Source organism: Cricetulus griseus, chromosome 5, assembly GCF_003668045.3.
Source record: "Cricetulus griseus strain 17A/GY chromosome 5, alternate assembly CriGri-PICRH-1.0, whole genome shotgun sequence".
NCBI lineage: Eukaryota > Metazoa > Chordata > Mammalia > Rodentia > Cricetidae > Cricetulus > Cricetulus griseus.
The window spans coordinates 163,620,465-163,637,024 of NC_048598.1; the positions used below are offsets into that span (position 1 = coordinate 163,620,465).

Sequence of the window (16,560 nt, forward strand, 5' to 3'; positions counted from 1 at the left end):
GTCTTCTGATAATTCCATGGAGATGTCATCATGCACTTTAATATATTTGGTGCACAAAATCATTTTAATTTCAAAGTGTCTAGGCAGCTATATTTTTACCCCTATACTCATTTGCAAATATGGATATTAAAATAAATATTTATACTTATAAAGCTTATGAAAAGTGCAAACTATTTTTATCTTATTAAAATACCCCAAACCACATAACCTAGCTCAAACTATTTCAATACCATATTTTCTTTAAGCTGAACATATGTACCCACCTAAGAATATATTCCTTTTTAAACGATGCATATTATATCATACCACACATTGAGATTATATAAAACATGATAAAAATAGTAAATGCATAAGGAATCTGAGGGACATGTTATGCTTCCTAAAAAGGTATGAATTCATATGAAAATAATCTACCTAAAACCATTTATTCATGTTTCACTAATACATGGGTTATGGTCCATTTCAATAAAATTGTATCAAATAAATAAATGATCTATATATGAATTTTCAGGATTAAAAAAGGAACAATGACATAAATTTGAAGAACAATTTATAGACCTATGTGTAATGAATTAATATATATTCATTTTCAAGCTTTTATATCCTAAAAATCAGAATTAGAAATAGATTTTATAAAACTTAGTTCTGTTATTAGAATTTGACACTCACTTTAAAACCATACATATGCTGTTTTAAGTGGAAACTGGATCAGCATTAGGACAAACTGCTAGTTTCTATAGGCTCTTTAGGAGTACACTCCAGTCAGTTTGTAAATAAACATTTTATTTTTCAACAACATTTATTTTAACATTTTATATGTATGTATGTGTGTGAGTATATGTGTGCATATATACATATATGTTAGGAATCCATGTTTTGCTTATACTTTAGCAGAACTTACCACCAGAAATTAGATAAAGCTTGTTGGAAACTAAGTAATGAAACAAATAGTGGGACAACTCTGTATACAAACAGGTAGAGGTGTGTTCTTTTTTTTTAAACATGATAGATGATTTTAGTATTTCAATAATGAAATTCATCTGAAACTATATTTTTTTCATAGCATGCTTGGAGAAGAAAAAATAAAATTAAAGGAATATGGTGAAGTAACCATAGGGAACATGGCAGAGGAGTGTTTCTAACGTGTCAAATACCACAGAGGACTTAGAAAGGATTTTGATCAAGTAAAGCCTGTTGCTAGCTCAATGCTGCTCTGTGGGTCTCTCCAGGAAGCACCTACACCTAATATGGAAGGTACTGAGAGCTCCTAGCCCCATTTTCCAGAGGATAAATCTTTGTTTACAGGAACAGATGCTTCCAGGGATGCTTCTGGTTCCAGAGATCACTGTCTATGATGTATTGAGGTAGTCAGATAGTGCTAACCCATAACTTCAGGTAAATGAGAGCAAGTCAGTGGTATATTATTTTTTTTTGCCCCAAATTCCCCAGTGAGGTTATGACCATGGCTACTGTCCATCAGAACACATTCTTGGTAACCTCAGGTTGGGTGTCTACTTCTCTGTTTTTCTAGAATGTCTTCATCCCCCCTCAAGGGCTTTCCATTCCTCCATAATCACAGACAGCCAAATCCCTATTTTATGTTCAACTCCTGTGCCCCCATCCCTAATAACTTAACTTAATAGGATACTGAAAACTTTCATCATCAGAACTGAGTAATGATGTGGAGTGAGAAGGAAGAAAGACAAGAACCTGAGAATGGTTCTCCACATCTGAGTATGCTTAAGCGACAGTCAAGAGACAGATTCACGTGCAAACAGGGGAAATGACTCTGCATAGAAGACAAGATGGTTGTTCTATTGGGAGGGACTCTCAAGCACACAGTGGTACTGCTAAAAAAGCTGGGTGGTTAGAGATTTTGTTTGGTGTTCTATTTTAAATTACAGTATACATATATGAAACATTATGACAGGTTTAAAAAATCAAGAAAAATAACTAGTCATAGGAAGAGTGAAGTCAGAGAATGCTAGAATGAAAAAAGGGAGGCACAGTACACCTCATGGGTGTGGAGGAAACAATAATCAGGGGAAATACTTTGAAAAACACTTGTGGACAGTATAGAATATGCATTACTATAGAAGAGCAGAGAATGTTGCAAAGCAACATTCTTTCAGGATTAGTGTAGCTTAGGTAAATGAAGATAGAAATGGCATGACTCTTGAGAGGGTGTTTCTGGGTTTCTCTTGCTATGATAAAACATCATGACAAAAAGTAACTTGGGGAGGAAAAGATTTATTTCAGCTTACAAGTCAGGTGGCAAACTTCATCACTACATGAAGCCTGAGCAATAACTCCAGGCCTAAACTTGGGTGCAGGGACTGGAGCAGAGGCCAGAGAAGAGCTCTCATGCTGCCTTGCTACTCATGGCTTGCTCAACCTGCTTTCTTATACAACTGAGTGGGCTTGGCTCTCACATATCAATCCCTAATTAAGAAAATATGTCACAGGCTTTCCCACAGGTCAGACTGGTGGAGACATCTTATTTGAGACTCTCTTTCCCCAATACACCATAGCTAGTGCTTGTCAAGTAGAATACCACACTAAATAAACATAGACCAACTAACAAGGAAAAAGGATGAGGAAGGGAAGGGAGACCTCAAGTGACAACTTTTGTCATCTGGATGTCACCACACAGAGGGGCTCTAGAGGCTCTAATGGAATTACAACACTTCCTGGGTAAACAGCAACACAGATTGACCTAAGCAAGAAAAATTATTTTTGCTAGGTTGAATCTATCCTTTTATGTCTAATGGCTTTCAGATAGTCTAGTTTGGGAAGCATTCAACATCTTAAATACAGGAGATGACAGTAATACAAAGTATTAACTTCTAAAGTTAATATCTATTCTGTCTACCACAATCATCCCAGGAAGAGGACAAGCAGAAAAAAATAATAGAGAAATTCCATTATCTGGACACTTTCATGTCTCAGTTTGTGGAAAGTTTGCCTTGCCAGTGTTTTACTAGAACATCCAGTTTGACACATATGTGATGACAAGGAAGAATTTTGGCAATTGCATGGATTTTACAAGGATTGCTATTTGATATCGTGTAGCATACTAAGTTTTGACACTGATTTGAAAATTTTAATATTTACCACTTAAAACTATTTTCCTTTATGAGTTGCCCAACATTTTAATATTCTCTTTTTAGGAAAAGGGGTCTTTAATACTGTTCTCATCAGAAATTACATATTTAATTCATGTGGATTATTTGAGGTTAGACATGACATAGAATTTAGTTTTCTTTTGAGTGTTGCAGGTAGGTATACATCAACCTCAACATGCCTAATGTTCTAGCAAATGTGACTTGAGGTTTATGCAATATTTCATTATTACACACAATTATATGTGTTTTGATACTTTCCACCAGTTCTTAATATATAGTGCCATTTACACATCATTTAATTATGGTATCTTTAAATGGACAAACTATTGCTAGGGCTGTTAGAACAGTTCTTCCTCATTATTCTTTTCAATTTTATGTGCTTGAATACCTTTTCCTTTTCAGGCAACTTTGGAATAATTTCATGAAATAAGAAGAATTGTACAGGAATTGTCAAAGGGTATCAGTCAACTTGAAGACATGGATTCTTTGTGTTCAGTATGATTTTTTTGTTGGTATACCTAAAATTAAAAAAAAAAACTCTTTAGTTTTGCTTATTTCTTCTTTTTAGGAAGGGCAGGGCACCTTCCCCTTGAAAAATATTCTTCTGGAATCGAGGGCACTGTCTTGGTACTCCATGGCACCTGGGGAGGACAGCTACCCTTCATGTTGACTATGCATTATTCCAATGTTGGTGCACTTGGGCTTCTTTTTTCTTTCTTCATTCCTTCCTTATCCTTCAACTCTCTAGTCATATGTTTCAACTGTGTTAACTTGGAGTATATATCTGCACTAATATCCTTCATCAATAAAATTGCAATTGCTATTACTTTAATTCTTTGTAGTGAAATTTCAGTAATGCAATCTATGCAAAGTCTATGAGATATGTTACATCCTTGTTCTGTAGTTGCAGAATTATTATGATTTGGGGAAATACTAAAATGAAACTTAGCCGTAAGCCACCATTCTATATCGAAATTAACTCTTGTTATAAAAATGCAGAACAAAAATGCAAGAACTATACTTCCATGTTGCATTGACAGTTGTGATATTGATGAAATGCAAGGCAATGCTTAACACTGCCATATATTGATCTCCGTATCACATAAAAATAAAAGTGTTTCTCCAGATAAACACTATCAAACTTGGATCTTTCATTTTTTCCTTAAGCAACTAAAATCAAATTTTCAGAAAATACAAACTAACACTATCAATTTTTTTAACATTTTGTGAAATAAATCTCTAGTTCGCACTTAATTTTGGCATGAATTTACGCACGTTTTTGTTCCATACTATATGTTTCTGTGATCTTCCTTAAACTTTGTTGGCAATTACTTATAAAATAGCCTAAATCATTCATCAGTATGCAATCCCACATTCTTATTTTTGAATCACAAACATATGTTAGTTTTTTTTGTTTTCTTTGAATTTACATTAAGTTTTTCATCTTGTTATGGTTGTAAATCCCTTTGATGTTTATGTATGGGTACAGATTTTTGATTTCCATTAGATTTTATCTTCCTCAAATTTCCAAATTACATGTACTGGCACTGTAGTTTGGCTTTCCTGTGAGCTGCGATAAACTTTCCATGGTGCAGTTTGTTTCCTTAAAAACAGTTATAACTTACTCTATGTACAACTATATTTTAAGTAGAAACTATCATAGAAACTTATAGAAATATTGTCATAGTTCTATTAAAAATAAACAAAAATAGACCTCTATGGTTATAGGTAGAAACAAATATAATGCAACATAGATAATAGCCCTTTCATAAGAAATAAGATCCCCTCTCTCTCTCTCTCTCTCTCTCTCTCTCTCTCTCTCTCTCTCTCTCTCTGTGTGTGTGTGTGTGTGTGTGTGTGTGTCTGTGTGTCTGTGTTACTGCACATCAGCATACAGATGGTTTCCTCAGAACATAGCACTGTAAATCTAACCAGGACAATGTAATGCATTATGGTCTATCTCACAGAACAGATGAGATAATAACCACATAATGACATCCTGTGTTGCCCTCTTTTCTGTGATGTAGACTTTAGTATTAAATATGAGGAATATGCCAAGCTAGAAACAAATGTAGGCCTATTTTAGATGCACCATCATATTCTAGTGATCTGCACTGCTTACTGGGATTTGCATGCTACAATTTAATACCACCAATCTTAAAAATTAAATAAATACAAAGCAGCTTTCCTTTATGAATAATACCGTGAAACTGAATCTTTTACAGTTTCAAAATATAGAAAAAATGAGATTCCTTTTGCCTATCATTACCATGATGACAATTATGAATTGACCTATAATGAATATTAATTAAATGAATATTAAGTAATGACACTGATGAAACATTTATTGAGAACTGACAATGTACTTTATCCCCATTCTTTTGATAAAAAAAAAAAGATGAAGAAGAAAACTCCATGGGTACAAATCATAGGTAGGCTATACAAAATATTTCTAGGAGATACATGAGTTCAATTGCTGTTGCTGAAGGTCAAAGAGGGAAATGGAAAAGAAGAGTGAAACATCCAAAACTGTATAAATCTTAAATGTGACACTCAGAGCAGCATGCTCCAGCCTCATTCGAGGGTTCACACCTCTCCACCACACACTACATCTATGGAAGAAAGTAGCAGACAGTTCACAAGTTTCAGAACTGTAGGGAATTCAGATGTGTACCTTCTCCTATCATGGGCTGATGCTCAGCATTGTGCTTGCCGTTATTAATTCTCACTTGCATGAGGTAAGTGATAGGTAGACGCAAAAAGATCCCATAATAACTGAGCTGTGAAGAAGACTCGCATATCATCGTCACTCCAGCAGACCTTCTGACATTCTGTGGAGTAGTGACTTAGTTTAACACATGCTCTAAGGAAGACTTCGCATACCCTCTGCTATTTAAGATGCAATCACCATATTTACAATGTATAATTTAGAATTCTTAAAATTGTGGAAGAGTAAGAGAGATCGGAAGAGGAGAAGTTAATATGGCATATGGTTCTCCGAGGGTGTTATACGTAGGACTACGTAGATAGCTGCTGCAGTAACACCATAATTGGCCACATTACAGAGTTAACAGTGAAGAAGAGAGGTAGAATCAAGACCATTTGACTCTAAGCTAAAGAATATTCACAGATCCTAAATTTCCCAATAAATTTTGTTTCCCTTTCTGTGATATAAGAAGTTTCACTATTTATCTTGTTGGCATTAGTATAAACTCAATTACTAAAACTTAATAAGGTACTATAACATGATTGATTATCCCAGAAAGAATTTCTCACTTGTCCAAAAGGAAATAAATGCTTGATATATCAATTCTTTAAGATGCAGTCTCTTGTTGTTAATGGATACTGCTGTGGTTATACCTTCAACTGCAGTGTTCAAGTTTAAATGGAGATGGGATAACCAATTGAAGTTAATTTAGAAAATAAAATTCACTATTCCTGTCAATACAAGGTGTTGATTACACAAATATTCCAGCTATTATGCTCCTGTATTGGAGATGTGTTTGTAGGACAGAAGGAACTAAATCTCTGCAAATTATAGTCATTTGTAAAACAAAATAGAATGTGACAGTGATACTTTGCACAGGTGAATGGAAGTAGGAGAGTGTGTTCTTTCTGAAGATGGCCATGAAAGGATTACTTACAACAAAATGAGGAAAAGGAATGGACAAGGTGGTAACCACAAACAGAGCATACTTTGTATGTGCTCAATCGAGAAATATTTTTTAACTATTCCTCATGGTAATTCACAATACACTAAAATACAGTTAATTATAATATATTCATTTCTGGTATCTTCTTTAGTTTCTTTCTTTAGAGACTCAAAATCTTACAGTGCAGGTCTTTCACTATTTTGGTTAGTGTTACCCCAAGGTATTTTATGTTGTTTGTGACAATTGTAAAGGGTGATTTTCTCTGATTTCTTTCTCAGCCCTCTAATCGTCTGTATATAGTAGGGCTCCTGATTTTTTTTTTAGTTAATCTTGTATCCTGCCACTTTGCTGAAGGTGTTTATCAGCTGTAGGAGTTCCCTGGTAGAGTTTCTTGGGTCACTTATGTAGATTATCATATCATCTGGAAATAGTGAGAGTTTGACTTCTTCCTTTCTAATTTGTATTCCCTTGATCTCCTTTTGTTGTCTTATTGCTCTAGCTAGAACTTCAAGGACAAATTTGAAGAGTTATGGAGAGAGTGGACAGCCTTGTCTTGTCCCTGATTTTAGAGGAATTGCATTGAATTTCTCTCCATTTAATTTGATGTTGGCTGCCGGCTTGCTGTTTATTACTTTTATTTTGTTGAGGTATGTTCCTGTTATCCCTGATTTCTCTAGGACCTTTATCATAAAGGGGTGTTTGATTTTGTCAAAGGCTTTTTCAGCATCTAGTGAGATGATCATGTTTTTTTTTCCTCAGTCTGTTTATATGGTGGATTACGTTGATAGATTTTCATATTTTGAACCATCCTTACATCCCTGAGATGAAGCCTATTTGATCATGGTGGATGATTTCTCATATGTGTTTTTAGATTCGATTTGCCAGTATTTAATTGAGAATTTTTGCATCAGTATTCATGAGGGATATTGGTCTGTAGTTCTCTTTCTTAGTTGTGTCTACGTGTGGCTTGGGTATCAAGGTGATTGTAGCCTGGCAAAAAGAGTTTGGCAATGACCCTTCTGCTTCTATTGTGTGGAATACATTGAGGAGAATTGGTATTAGCTTTTCCTTGAATTTCTGGTCTAATTCTTCACTGAAGCCATCTGGCCCTGGGCTGTTTTTGTTGGGAGACTTCTGATGACTGCTTCTATTTCGCTATGGGCTATAGGTCTATTTAAGTAGCATATCTGTTCATTTATATTAGTTTATTTATAGTATTTTATATTAGTTTGTAGGTTTACTGTAATTCTTGTTGAATTCTAACTTTAAAGCATGGTGGTCTGATAAGATACAGGGGGTTATTTCATTTTTTTTTTGTACCTGTTGAGGTTTGCTATGTTGCCAAGTATGTGGTAGATTTTAGAGAAGGTTCCATGTGGTGCTGAGAAGAAGGTAAATTGTTTTGTATTTGGATGGAATGTTCTATAGATATCTGTTAAGTCCAATTGGGCCATAACTTTGATTAGTTCCTTTGTTTCTTTGTTAAGTTTCTGTCTGGTGTTCCTGTCCAGTGGTGAGAGTGGGGTGTTGAAGTCTCCCACTATAAGTATGTGCAGTTTTATGTGTGATTTGAGTTTTAGTAATGTTTCTTTTACAAAGTGGAACCCTTTGTATTTGGGGCATAAATGTTCAGAATTGAGGCTTCATACTGATGGATTTCTCCTGTGACGAGTAGGAAGTGACCTCCTTCAACTCTTTTGATTGCTTTTAGTTTAAAGTCCAATTTTTTGGATAATAGGATTGTTACCCTCGCTTCTTTCTTGGGTCCATTTGATTGGAAAATATTTCCTCAAACTTTAATTCTTAGATACCATCTGTCTTTGAAGTTGAGGTGCATTTCTTTATTCAGCAGAAGGATGGATTCTGTCTTCTTATCCATTCTGCCAATCTGTGTCTTTTTATAGGAGAGTTAATACCAGTAATGTTGATGGATATTAATGACCATTGATTGTTCATTCTTGTTTCTTTTTAATTTGGTGATGGTGGTGAAATTATGTGTGGTATTCTATCCCTGTTTTCTATTGGCTGTTGATTATCTATTGCCTATATTTTTCTGGTTGTAGTTAGCTTCCGTGGGTTGCAGATTTCCTTCCAGAACTTTCTGTAGGGCTGGATTGGTGGATATGTATTGTTTGAATCTGTTTTTTTTTGTGGAATATCTTTTTTCTCCATCAATATTAATTGAAAGCTTTGCTGGGTATAGTATTCTGGGCTGGCATCCAGGGTCTCTTTTTATGGTAGCCCATATTTCCTGGATATTTTGTCTTAGGGCTTTGTTGAGCTTAAGATTTTCTTTGGTTGATAAGTCTATTTCCACTAGTGTGTCTTCAACTCCTGAGATTCTCTCTTCCATCTCTTGTATTCTTTTGGTTATGCTTATGTCTGTCATTCCTGATTGTTTCCCAGATTTTCTATTTCCAGCATTCCCTCAGATTGTGCTTTCTTTATTGTCTCTATTTAAGTTTTTAGGTCTTGAACTGTTTCCTTGAGAGATTTGTTGATATCTTGTATTTTTGGTTTTTTTTTCTCCCATTTCTTTAAGGGATTTTCTCATGTCCTCTTTGAGGTCCTCTATCATTTTCATGAAGATGTTTTTAAGGTCATTCTCTTCTGCTTCATCTGCATTGCAATGTTCGGGTCTTGCTGGTGTATGGTTTCTAGTCTCCCGTGGTGTCATATTGGATTTTCTGTTGTTAAATATGCTTTTACATTGTCCTCTTCTCATCCTTTCTTCTGGTGGGTGTAGCAGGAGTGTCTTCCTCTCCTGATGAGTATGGGATCAAGGTTCCCTTCTGATAGATGCAAAAAGATCCAATACTCTGATGTCTATCCTCTTCTTGTGGATTGAGGTGGCACTGTTACCGGGACCTCAGCAGTGTCCAGGTGTGTTGGATCCCACTGAGGAGTTTGGATCCAGTGAGTAGATCCCTGACCTCAAATGTCCCCAAACAGGACAGTCAAACTGGAACCAGAAATAGCCCCTGGCCTACCTAGGCCAGTGGATGGAGGTGGACTGTTACTGGGGCCTTGGCAGTGTCTGGGTGTTTTGGGTCCTGCTGTCCAGTTTGGATCCAGTAAGCAGATCCACAGCGTCAGATGTTTCTGAGCAGGGCCGCTGAAACGCTAATTATATATATTTAAATATTAAAGTAGCATGTCATTTGACATATCAGATTTAGTTAGAGAAATATAAGGAAAAGATCTATGTACAAAAGAGGTTATTTATTACATGGTTCCTTTATTTTCCAAAATTAAAATGAAATTCTTGTGTCTTTTTAGATTTCATGATTATTTACATAATTAAAATTTAGTTTTTAAATTGTAGTGCAATCTTCATATTAAGAAATGATATAAAGTAATCATTTTCTAATGCTAGGTATATTTTCAATTGGTTTCCATAATCTATCATATCCTTCTATTTTCCAAAGAGAAATTGGGAGAAACGTTACTAACTAAGCTGATATAATAAAGTAGTGCCTGTCAGAACTCAGGTGCAGATGACTCATTTTGTGTGGTCTACAGTGGTGACTCTAGGTACTCTTCCACCTGCAGCGGAGGAACAGTCACTTGCTTAGAAGAAATCTAGGCTTTTAACTTTTATTATATTTCAGGTGGGCATGTGTTATAAATCTGTAATTTGTATCATGCATTTTATTGATGAGTGATGAGAAAATGCCTATTTACAAATTATTATAGATAACTCATATACATACTTCAAGTACTTATCTTAGCCTTTTGAACTGAATTGTTTGTTTATTGATGACTTTCATATTATACATTATTTCAATATATATATATATATATATATATATATATATATTTATACTACTACATCATCTCATGATCTGTGTATGCCTGTCTGGGCCTGTCTTTGTTTCTTCTTGTAATAAAAGTGTTGAGTTGCAATAGAGAAGTTGTTTAGTGTTAGTGAATATATATTCAATATATATATATATATATATTATATATATATATATATTCAGTCATTCTGGGACATTCTGAAGGAGATGACATCCTTTTATATCCAGTGCTCACACTTAAATGACAACATCTCATTAAAGATCCTGACACCAGTGCCCCATGTTTCTTCCTTTCCCCTCAATGTTCCATGGCTATGCTTTTTTCAAAAGGTTCTTAGAGTTTTTTTAACTTTCAAATCCATAGTAAACATACTGTACACCCAGATATATAACTGCAGATTTCCGAACCATCATATGATTTAATCCAACACAACCTTCATTACAAATTTCTGCACTCTTCAGGTTTCCCTAACTTTTTAGGCTGTAGATGCCTGTTGGCCATGCATATCACAGCCTCACATCAGTAAAATGATTTCTCTCTCTGTGTGTTTACATTTGTATAATATCTCACTGATAGCAAACTTCTCATACTTCTCATTTTATAAAACAAAGCTTATCATAAATCAGCTATTTATAGTAAATACATTTAACTTGGAAAAAACAACATATCTTTCTTTCTCTTGTAACATGTCTTTTCTGCAGTGGGGAGCTGAAATAAGGAGGATTAAATATTAAATATTATAGAAAACCGTCCAACCACCAGAATAGCTGCAGTAAAAAACACTGAGAGTTTCAATTGTGGAAAGGATGTGGAGTGACATTTCTGATAAGAAATACTAACACTAAACAACTTCTCTATTGCAACTCAACACTTTTATTACAAGAAGAAATAAAGACAGGCCCAGACAGGCATACACAGATCATGAGATGATGTAGTAGTGGCTGCACAACTCTAAGTACACTGAACATTACTGAATATGCCCTATTGAATATGCGCTATAAGAGGTCAAATATTATGGCTTGTGCACCTTATTTCAATAAAGCTGTTTCCAGCAAAATAGCTAAGGAGTAATAGCAAACAATCAGTTATTTTGAATTCTTCTTTAACATTTTGTATGGTGTGATAAGGACTACATGAAAGGTCATTTTATAATAACTAAGCTCAACAACCCTGGCCTTCATGGTAAAAACTAATCCAAAAACTAAGCCATGTAAATTACAAGGCATGGAATTTCTACCAAGGGAAAGCATTGATAACAAAACACTTAGTTAATCTTCATTTTTGTGAGGGAGACTGATTTTCTTTGAATAAATACTAAAATTTTATAGCAGATAACTATGTATGTTCATTCCTGGGATGGTCATGACAGTCCACCAATTATAAAGGGTTCAGTGGCCACTAGTTTGGGCAGTTTAACCAATTCTCTAAGCAGAGCATTGTTTTGTTTAAACGATGAACCTTTAAATAGCTAATGTGTGTAATATTCAATGTATTTACTCCATTTTACAAAAATTACCTTTAATTCTTACTTAGCAAGGCGGGAGGAATTCTAAGATAAAGTAATTTCACCTGATTTATTAACATATACAAGACTGCAGAAGTTGAGAGAACAGTTGTACTTTGAAAATTATAAGTACTTCAGTTATCCTTGATTTCCAGTGTCTTATGTGGTTTGCAAGAGACTGGGTGGGTTGATCCAGGAAATAACTTTGTTTACTATAGAAGAGAGCTTGGAATTCAAGTAAGGAATTTTTGCAATTAACTTATGCATCAAAGAGACATTTCATATTTGCATTTTTGAATATAGACCCAGAAATCATCTGAGAGGCATATGGAGGGAATCAGTTCTGGAAGGATGTCACTGGGATAGACAATCCCAGGTGGGACATTGTCAATGATTCAGGGGACATAAAGAGACAAGATTATGAATTTTACAATAAGACTCAGTGATTAATTTGCAATTTATGGTGGAGAGTCCAAGATAAGAAATGGATTTGGGACTTGGGAATATTGTTCCATGAGGGGTCCAATTGGAGAGATAAGACAAATAGGAAGCATGGGCCAAAATCTGGAGGAAGGTAGACAAATTGGTTCCATGTAGTTCTGGAGTGGTAATATTTGGTGTTTGCTCCTACATCATCCTTTTATCTCCTTAATTTCTCTATTATTTGTGTACAAATTTATAACAATTGCTATCTGGTTTATGGGCTCACTGATTTTCAAATAAGTTCGTACTTCTCATGACCAAAAGCTCTAGTCTTTCATGATTTGTATTTCTCTCTCCTTCATTATTGCTACCTAATGCCATTAACCCTAACTCAAAGACTCCCCCAGTCCATGGTTGTCAAAAATGTACCATTCTCTTATTTCCCTGCTTAACCAAGGTTATTGTTTTTATATAATTGTTGTTGTGTAGACCTTTTTGACTCCTCAATTCTTTCTGTTCACCTCATATGGAGTAAGGTAGCAGGACAATTTATGCTGGACAATTACTGTTCTTCTCTTGTAATTGTGATATACCTGGAAAAAAAAAACCTGATGGAAGGTTTGACCAGAGAATCACATTTACTTGAGCTTTCTAGCTATGTTCTAAATGCAGTATGCTAAATAGTGATGCATTCTTTGATCCCTTTAGTTTTCATCTTACTGGGTGACTTCAGAGTTAACTTCTATCCAGTTTTGAGACTTATTACAGGTCTTAGACTATCCCCAAGTATCTGGCTCTCTCTTTCCAAATATGTAAATTCTGTATCTTTGTTCCATCACAGCAGACAATTTTTTTTACTTCAAATTATAAATCATATCACTCCTTATCCAGAGAAAATATTCTGACAAATTTTCATGTGATTCAGAATAAAATGTAACTAATTTATAATAGTCTGACTACCCTATACAAAATAAAATTCCTTCATTTGTAAAATTCTCCTTCTACACATTCTGGTTGAGCTATTAATATCATTCTTTGCCCTTCCAATATATCCAGTATCTCCTGTCTTAGAGATTATGTCTTTGCTAAAATTTCATTAAGCTCTTTCCCCATAATGCCTCATGATGTCTCCTTCAAATATCTTTCTTCAATGAACTTCTTGTATGTAGATTAAGAATTTATTCAATGTGATTTTATTGTGTTCTTTACACTAAAATTATCATATGTTTTTGATTAGGTATGACTAAGATATTCAAAATAACATTTCTATGTCATTCAATAAAATATACTACAGATTATTATGATGTACTAAAGTCTTGCACTAATTTCAAAAGTCCAGATCAGATTTAAAAAATGTAGTTACTCAAAGTGAATTCCTATAAGCAAACCAAAACCTCACGGAAGCAAGTCGTTTCTAAAACAGACTCCTTTCTCAAAAATAAATAAATAAATAAATAAAGAAGAAATTTTGCCTCAATCAATACAATGAAAAAGGTCCCTCTATTTTAATCCTTATTTTCAAATATGATAGTAACTAATATTTTATTTTCTATCTTTGTATTGCTTGTTTTTACAAAAATACCACTGTGTACTGGACCTTTATCCTACTATATTGGAAGGAGAATGCCATGATTCGTGAGTTACAAATAAAGACAAATAATGACTTTGCTACGATTTTATTATTGGATTATATCAATACTAGAGGAAATCAAATCCTTCTGTGCATTTTTATGATAAAAACACCTGAAGTCTAGCCTGTTGGCAATTTTTTAATGTCCTGTATAACAGTCTTATTTATAGCCATCATAGTTCAAATTACACTTCTAAACTGAGAGTTCCTGTATAATAGGGATTTTTCCTCCCTTTGAACAACAGCCCTTTATCCTAGCTAGGGTAACTATTTCTATGATGAAATCATGGTTGGAAGGAATAGGTTTATCATATTCATCATTAAAATTAGTTAGGGCAGTAATTTAAACAGGGTCAAAACTTGGAGGAAGGACTGATAGAGAGTCTATGAAGGGATATCGCTTACTGGGTTGTTCCACATAGCTTGTCAAACTGGCTGTCTTATAGAACCCAGGACCACCAGCAAGGGCTGGCACCATCCACAATGTCCTGGGCCATCCCACATCAATCACTAATTAAGAAAATGCCCTATGGGCTTGCCCGAAGCTTGGTCTTATAGAGTATTATTTTCAACTGAAGGTCTCTGCTCTTCAATGACTCTAGCTTGTGTTGAGTTGACATATAACTAGCCAGCACAAGCCTATTCTCCTTTCCCCAACTCTTGACAACCATCATTCTGTTTCCACATGTTTTAGTACAGCCAGGGTCTACATAGTTTACTTATTTGTATTACTCTTGATGATTATTTCACCCAACTGGAATGTAAGATCTATGAAGGCAATAGTGTGGTATTCCTTTTGTACTCCTTAATTCTACACTAAAATATTCTTTGTCACTCGATAGATGCTTGCTGAATGAATGAATATTCTTAAAACAGCATCTATTCTAATTTGTGAACTCAGTACACAAGCATGAATGCTACTACATTAACTAATAATAATATGTTGGATGTGTTGAAGTGAACAAAGGATAGAATTCCTAGATTATATCTCTGCATGTCCATTATTAGCACAGAAATAAAATCAGCCAGAGACATAAGATCTGTTTAGGAAGAAAAGTAAATATGCAAAATATTGACACAACAAACAAGACCCAAGTGAAGGACCAATTCAGGCAAGGTAGAATCAGAACCCCTGGAAAGACGATGAGCAAAGAGTCCTGAGAAAAAGAAAGGACAGTGAGGCATAATGAAAGTCACTTAAAGGTAGATAAGAAATTTGCCTCAGAGAGGAACATGTTTCAGAATAACCTGTAGTCTAATGAGCCAATGACAAATGTTAAGATACAAATCATGATAAATAGCACATAAATATTTGATTATATAAAATAACTTTTCAGAATCAAATGTAGCAAGGAAGGTTTTTTGTTTGTTTGTTTTTATGTTTTGTTTTTTTTTTCTAGATTGCTGGAAGGCAGGGATATCCATGGAACACATGTTACTAAGCCATCAATTTTCCAAACAAACTAGTAATAGAAAAATAAGGCTGAGCCTCATGATTGACATTGTGTGATATAGCATGGTCAACATGGGGATCACTGAGCAGGGTATCCCACCTGAATCTTGATGGTGCAAAAACAAATTAGACTTTTTATGTGAGTTAAAACCTCATGTCAACAATGTATCTGAGTCAGAAACATTATATTTTTAAAGAAAAGAAAAATACTGTAAAATTTCTATAATACTTTTGACTCTATAAAATCATTAAGACAACAGCAAATTAATTTAAAATCTAAAGTATGTTATGAGTCAATATTCATAATTAATTATGAAATTATAATTATTATAAAATATAACATTGAGGAAAGAAATTAAAATTAATTAATACTATCTTCAGCAATATGAAGATATTTTCTTTGCTTTTAGTGATTTGACAAAATAAAGGCTTCATAAAAATTTTGTAAGTAAACATATTTAGGATGCCATCAGCATTTTGCAGATAATCACAATATGAATCATAAGTGGGTGAAAATTGAGTAATTTGATTAATTTCTCAGTTGACCTTTAAAAAAGTATTTGTCTAATAATTCTTAGTTGTTATATTTTTGTTACATAAAACCAAATTCCAGTCACTTAATTCCCATGTTGGTTTGAAAATGAGATATGTGTTATATAAAAGGATTTTATATAACATTTAGGAACAATTTTGTACTGAAAATGAATATTATCTTTGAACGGCTGTTGCTATCCTTATTAACATTCCTCTCAGAACTATCCCCCCTTCATTTTTAATTTCTATAGTTATTTATTTTCTTAAGTAAATAATCTCTAAGTAGTAAAATTTATTGTTTTAAAATTTATTGTTTTAAAAAAACACCTAGTGAGTCTGTGACACCATTTCAGGTAGCCTCTGACCTAAAGGAGAAACTTCAAAGTGAATACATACAATGTGCATTCCTAGCAAAACTGCCCACAAGAGTAACTTCA

General features: G+C 34.1%; 1 protein-coding gene across 6 annotated transcripts in view; it reads right to left on the reverse strand.

The window, feature by feature from the left end:
* Dgkb (diacylglycerol kinase beta) overlaps nt 1-16,560 on the reverse strand; it is a 649,271-nt gene that overhangs the window by 478,947 nt on the left and 153,764 nt on the right. The gene's annotated exons all lie outside the window — the stretch shown is intronic.